Here is a 7,500-nt window from a genome sequence, read left to right on the forward strand (position 1 = left end):
GAAGTGCCTGTTTAGAGTTTGTCATTTCTCTCTCGGGTGATCTTTCAAGGTCTCTTACGTTCACCTGTTAAAGGAGAAACCACGTCCCCCTTCAAAAGATCATGTCTATGTTACACATCAAAAAAGCCAAATGTAATGTTAACAGAATTTTTTGTTGTTGTTTTTGTTTTGTTTCAGTAGTGGTGGCTGCATTTTTTCACCACCTTTGTTTGCGAGCTGTCAGGCAACCTTAAATCAGAGAATATTGGGACATCATGCCAGTGAACCAGGGTACGTCTGTCACGAAAAGGAACAAGGGGAACAGTCAGAGCCCCAGCGCCGGATGATTCACTGCCAGCGTCGACTCGCAAGACTCGGCATCATCCTTCCTTCGCCCTCAGCTCCACCTGATATTTCTGCCTGGGCCCGTCTGCAGCGAGCAGCGGGGGAAAACATGGAGCCATGATGAATTATTAATGCGGACCAGAGAAGTGGTCAAGGATGTATAAGGGAACCACACACACACACACACACACACACACACAGACTCTCACACACACACACACACACACACACACACACACACACACACACACACACACAGACACACAGACACACTCTCACACACACACACACATAGACACACACCTAGCGAATGAATCAAGCACTCGCCGCACTGATGTCTGACAAACGAATCTCTATTAATATTGCAAGTTGTTTGTGAGGCAGAGGAGAGATGAGAAAATTTGCATTCTTTTGAACAAATGTTACTGCTGATGCACATTTTCACCCCCTCAGGATTGCTTCCTCACCCCCTCACCCCCACCCCCGAAAGCTTTGATTTCCTGTATTTATGAACGTACCGCGAAAGCAAAGGACCTCTGGAATGTATGCTGTAGTAGAGAATAATCCAGCCTTAATAAATAGAGTACTCCACCAATTAATCCAAACTCAAGTATCCATATGGATTTAGGTATAAGGTACAGTATATCTTCTAAAGTGCCTCTATTTCAGGGTTTAGTAACTGTGAAAGGCTGATCTTGCAGGCTTGAATGCAGGAATGGAGAGAGGATGGGAGGGGAGATAGGGGTTTGATGGTGTTAGACAGAGAGAGAGAACCATGAAAAAGTGTCTCAGGAGAGTGTTTGAGATAAGGGTTTCTTTCTGTGTCTTTCTCGAGAGCTCAACAGAAATGTGTAGTTTTAGAGCATTTTGACTTTCATCCCTCTGGACCTAGTTTCCCTCAGATGGCCGCATAGAATTCAATTTGCCCCATTAACCACTCGAGTAATCTACCACCCAAGAAGAGTTCCAGTAAGAGAGCCAAGTCCTGTATAAATATGTATGGATTTTTATTATGAGAACTGGTGCGGATGTGGACTGCCTACTCATACTGCAGTGCTGGATGCTTTGGGGCTCGTCTAAGGAAAGGAATTAGATGTTCATGGAAAATAAGTCAGCCATGTGATCTGTTTTGCTAGATATCCTTGAGTAGAAATACCTTGCATTTTCCACTTGAGAATTCACAAGGAGAAAAGCATGCACCTCTGTTTTGCTATTTCTTTCTTTCTTTCTTCCTTTCACCTGCATGTATTTGTGTAAACATTTAGTTCTTCCCAGGACAGTGAAATATCTGTTTTAGTCACTGATGTCATTCATTGTGGTGTGCACTGACAGAATGAGGCCAAGGTTTTGTCATTCCTAAACCAGTACTTGAATCATTATAACATTTACACCGAAGATGGCTTTTGAAGAGCACTATGCAAGTATTTCCTTCATTAAAAATGAACATCATAGATTATTATTGGCAATCAATCTGCATACATAACATTATTAACCTCACCTCAAATGCAAACCGAATCTTAATTTTCCTGCTCCTGTCGCAATTGAAATGCAAGGATGAATTTTCGTTTGGAAGTCCTGCAGGCTATTCTACAGGTCATGTTAGTCAAACAGGACAGCGCACCAGAGTAGGTCATTTCTGTCCCGGGGCCATTTGTCACATTTAACCGGTGAGACGTGTTTTCACCCAAGGTCAAATGCGGCTGCTTTGTAGAAGACTTGACCTATGCTTGTCGGAGGGAGACATGAAAGAGCTCTTCTTCAGTCCAATCTGTTTCCCATTTTTGCACTTAAACGATATAGTCAAGAATGAATTTGTAGCCTGGCAAATCTATTAAAAGAGAGCATGCATAGACGAGAGCCTAACGCTGACGGGAGTGTCTGGACAAACATTGTTCCCTTTGAAGTCTATGCAAGTCAATCGCCTCATGTGACCTTACTCCTGACGGACCTTATTCCAGCCTTCTTCTTTCAGGCCTGGGATGACTTCACAGTGGGAGCACGGAGCGGCCGACCAGACAGACAAACAGACAGGCAGACAGACAGACAGACAAAGAGCACCCTGAGGCTTTTAAAATGGAGTCGTGGCATGTTTGCTCTCTGCCACCGCCTCTCCTCGGCAAACAGTGGATCTGTCACGCCGGGTTACAAACTGTCCCCCTGGGGGATGACCAGAGACGGGGCCTGTCAATCAAAGCAGCCTGGTCAGCACAATCCCCAAAGCACAAGGCCCCCCACCGCAACGCACCACAACCCAGTTTGCTCCGATCCTAAACCCCCTCCAGAAATCCCTAATAGCATTTCATTTGACATAAGGGAAGCGGCTGCCTGTGATACACCATGGAGGATTTGGATCATTGTTGCCCGATAATACTGCAATCATGGACGTCTGAAGGGAACATTTTTGGAAAGCCAACACCAAACCAAAGTATTACATTTGTGTGCGTGTGTGTCTGTCTGCCTGTCTGTCTTGCTGTCCGTCTGTGCACTTGAGTGTATGTATAAATCTGCTAATACCCCTTTTAAGCCCCTTTAAAATCCTTTCTTTTACCACTTGTGGAATTTAACTTAATTATTTTTTTGACCCAGACAATTAAATTGGGGATCAAACAGAACCACGACACCAGTGCAATTATCCCCCAATAATGCCACATCACATGGATCCCAGAGTCTTAAATGTGTTTAAGATCTAAATAGCAGAACACTGACCTCGGATCACAGCAAATCGCACCTGCTGAGGAGGGAAAGCAGTGACGAGAACGGAATTGTTCTTCTGACAATTTTCGAGCAATACTTCAAAACAATAGGCTCTGTCAGTGCTCAGACTGGCGCTTTGAATTAAATGAGCTCTCCATCAGCAAGAAATGTGCACTCTGATCAAAACAGCATGGGTTGCATGCAAGGGCTTTGTTCCCAATTTCTCTCTGCCTGAAGGCACGCGCTGAAAGAGCAGGTAGCTAAATTAGACGGTAAATTATGCAATGAGTGGCATCTACCATTTTAACATGCATTCGGTTAGCTGGAGTGTACACTGGATGTCTGTTTTTCAACCCAAATGCAGCCTGGCATAAGTTGATTCCTGACTATTGAAATGACAGGGTGAATTGAGGCTCCTTTTATGCAACTTCAAATTTGAAATATGTGACTGTATATGTGTCATTATATAACATACATAAAATAAAAGTGAATATAAATGCGATAGGATAAAATTAAAGTGAATATAACTGTTGGTTCCAAAAATAGCCTTGGGAAATGTATCTTCTCAAGACTCTCCGTGTGATGTATGAGAATAATAATTTATATTTTCAAATAAATGAAATGAGACATTTTGACAGGAAAGATTCAGTCTAATGAGACTCCAGACTGATTTCTCCATTACATCAGTGAACTACCAAGCTTTGCTGTGCAGGATTACATTTACAGTTTAGGTGCAGTGCTTTGTAAATCAGGAGGTACCGAAACACAGAGAGGGTGTTGTTCCGGTGGGCCAGGGGAGAGAAAAAGTCACAGAACACATAAAAGAAATCCGCCAGTGCCTGGAGCACATTAGAAAATGTCTAGGTGCTAGCTGTTAAAACAAATCAATACGTATTTACATCATTATGCATATACATTTATAGTATAGTAGAGTATTCACAATAATCACTAAAAAACAGCAGGAAGGGGCACATGGAAACAACAGTTTTATGTCTTGCAGCTCTCTCTCTCCCTCTCTCTCTCTCTCTCGTTGTCTCTCTCTCTCTCTCTCCCTCTCTCTCTCTCTCGTTGTCTCTCTCTCTCTCTCTTGTTGTCTCTCTCTCTCTCTCCCTCTCTCTCTCTCTCTCTATCTCGCTCTCTCTCTTTCTCCCTCTCTCTCTCTCTCTTTGTCTCTCTCTCTCTCTTTCTCCCTCTCTCTCTTTTTGTCTCTCTCTCTCCCTCTCTCTCCATCTCTCTCTCTCTCTCTCTCTTTCTCTCTCTCTCTCTTTCTCTCTCTCTTGTTGACTTCACTTTCCTGTTGGTTTCCTTCTGTCTGTTGATTGCTACAATGGCAATGAAATAGAACTAGGGCCGAAAGTTATATTTCCAACCATAAAAAGCAAGCAGACTGAGAAACCAAACTAAGTGACGTGTTCTGTCAGTCTGTACAGTAGATCTCCTCTACTCCATCTTAGCGCCATCACAGTGCAGCACCTTCACCAACACTCAACACACATCGCTGCTAATAGCAATGCTTTTTTTCATCGCTGCTACTAGCAATGCTTTTTTTCATCGCTGCTACTAGCAAAGCTTTTGCTACCTGCTGTGCTGCTGTCATCATCGCCACCCTGTTGATCCGCCCAAACCACTTTGGTCTGCTTAGGGTCATCTGACCTACTGGTACAATTTGATTGTCTTTTTTTTTTTTTTTTTTACAATTGACCAGTTTTTCCCTTACTGCTAAGGTTCAAAATGCAGCCATATTATAGCTTCAGTGATGTGCACAATACTCCACCTGCTACAGGCGTCATGCCTGACCCGAGGACTATCATCTCGCTCTTTGTGTTTGTTTTTAAATCAGATCAGATAGTCATCTTATATAGGAAAATAACTAATCACAGGTAACTTCAATGGGAAATAAAAAACAGAACAGGTAACGTTACACATCATTTATTTACAGATTTTAATGGTGACAAAGGAAGTGCTGGATCAAAAAGGGGCAGGTCTCAATCTGCACGGGGGTCCCGGATCCTATTCCAACATGGCACGAATTACAGTTTTTCACTATTGTTAAGAAGTAAAAAGCGAAAATTCGGCACAATCTGCACAACCTTCACGTCATGTATCAATCGCTCGCCCCAAGTGGGAAATACTTAAGATTCCCTTATCTACATTAGAGTTCGATTTTCCTTGTGAACACACTGATGTCAATTACACATCACGTTGTTGTCAAAACAGTGTACACAAAGTTCTGTTGTTGCACACAATTTTCAAGTAAAATCTCAAAGCATCAACCTTCAAGGCACAAATAGTCAAATCTCTAAACTTTCAGGTCTTTTGACCAATTTGCAGTGAGGACTGCACCATAAAAGTGTCTTGAGCCTCTGTTTTGTTTGGTAAACTATTGAAAACTTTGAAAAGATCGACAACCAGAGAAGGAGAGGGGTAAGAGAGAGAGGAGGAGGAAGAGGGCAAAGAGAAGGAAGAGGAGGACAAGAAGGAGGAGGAGGACAGAGAGAAGGGAGAGGAGGACAAGGAGGAGGAAGAGAATGAGGACAAGGTGAAGAAGGAGGAGGAGGAGGAGGAGAAAGAAGAAGGAGAACGGTCATCTCTAATGAGATTTGGGCCGCTGTGGTAGACCATGTTTTCATGGTTTTTCATTACGTAGAACCTTCAGGATGGAGAACAAGTACGAAATCTGTTTGCCTTGTGTACTGTAATACTGCATATCAATAGAATATAGTGTGCTCACAGTATTTGTATTTTGCAGGACCATAAGAGAACCACACTGAGGAGGCAGAAAACACACTTTCTGTATTTTTTGAAAACAAAGTAGCATTTTCCAGGAGATATAAAGGGTTTTGCATTTTTTGTTAGTTGTTTTGGGATTTGTGTTTAGAGTTTTGAGAAAACGAGGCATGCTTTACTGTAAAAAAAAAAATGTGTGTATGCAATTGAGGAAAACTGTAAGCATTTTGTATACAATTTTATGTCAATACAATCTAGTGTTTGGTGGAACAGGAGACTGAAATTGTAAATATGGTTTTTGAGAACAACGGTATTGCTGTTTTATGTTTGACTATGAAAAATGTAGGCCTACACTGATACATTTTACAAAAGGAGAAATGGCTCAACGAGTCATTGTCATTCATATGGTGTGATTCGATGATTGTGTTTTCAATTTTGCACTTCTATGTGCTGTAAATGCTTGGTAGTGTGCAGCAAATGCTTAGCTGTGTGTACTAAATGAATGTATGTGTGTGTGTTTTGAAAATATGGCTGTGTGTACCAAATGAAAACACGAGTTCCATTTTGTGAACAGTTAAGAGATTTGATAGCAAAGAGTCATCTTGCAAAGGGAGTGTCAGGTTTAGCATTTTGTGTGTGAGGTTTTCAATTTTCTGTGTGCAGTTTTGAGAAAGACGTTACTGTTTTGAAAAACGGGTTTTAGCAACAGTGAAAAACTGTAAGCCCTGCTTCAATGAATGAACGATGTGTCTGTGATATGTCACCGCCCCCTTACAGCATTTGCACTCTTGCACCCTTTTGCCCTCCCTTCTCCTCAACACTATTTAATCCCTCTGAGGAATCAATGAAGCATCATCATGTTTGACGTGCAGAGAGCTCTTGCGAGTGTACATGCTTTGAATCCTCCGTGTGGAGAAATGTTAATTATCAGAAATGTCAGCGAAAAGGTGCTGCTTTTCAAACATTGTGTGGGTGGAGTTCTTTGTGAAATAAAGCACGAGGATGCGCTAATGAAGTGAGCTGAACAAGTGCTGTTCGAGTCGCCACGCTTTACCCCTCCTTGAATCAATACAAGGATTTATGAACCTTCTTGAAACATGCTCTTACTCTCACTTCCTGATTAGAGGGGGCCGTAATTGCTGAAATCCATTCTGCTGATTAGATATTGCTCGCGTTGGACTGCCGTGTGTAAATTCATTATTAATTAAGGTGGTGAGTTGAACGACAAGGCTGCCTAATTAATTGAATCTTGTGCTCTCCTGCAAAGATAAAAAATCAATGGCATAATAGTATCATCCAAATCCTGCCGTGTGTATCCAACGAAAAACACTGAAAAATGGAGGAGGGGAGGGGTGGGGTGGGGGGTGGTTCCAGACACACCAACATGCAGTGCTTGAAGGCCTATGTTATCATATGCATTGCTGTGTTTTAGCATTCTACATGCAGAAGATATTTGAGAGCAGTCATCAAGGAGCTGGGTGTTGACTGCAATCTACCTCTCTTTCTTTCTTTCCTTCTTTCTCTGACTCCCTTCCCCTTATTCTCTCATCCCTTGTAAAAATGGTTTCAGAGTAAATATATTGGATGGGTTATTGCTGTAAATTGTCCATGTAAAAACACAGCCAGTCTTTATAAAAGATAGTGCTGCTGATGATGAAAAAGCTGATATGAGCATTTGAAGCAGACCACGGGAAAGGAGAAAAGATAAGAGAAAGAAAGGAGAACAGGTTCTGTGCCTCCTCACGCATCCTGTTC

This window comes from Sprattus sprattus, assembly GCF_963457725.1.
Source record: "Sprattus sprattus genome assembly, chromosome: 10".
Taxonomy (NCBI): domain Eukaryota; kingdom Metazoa; phylum Chordata; class Actinopteri; order Clupeiformes; family Clupeidae; genus Sprattus; species Sprattus sprattus.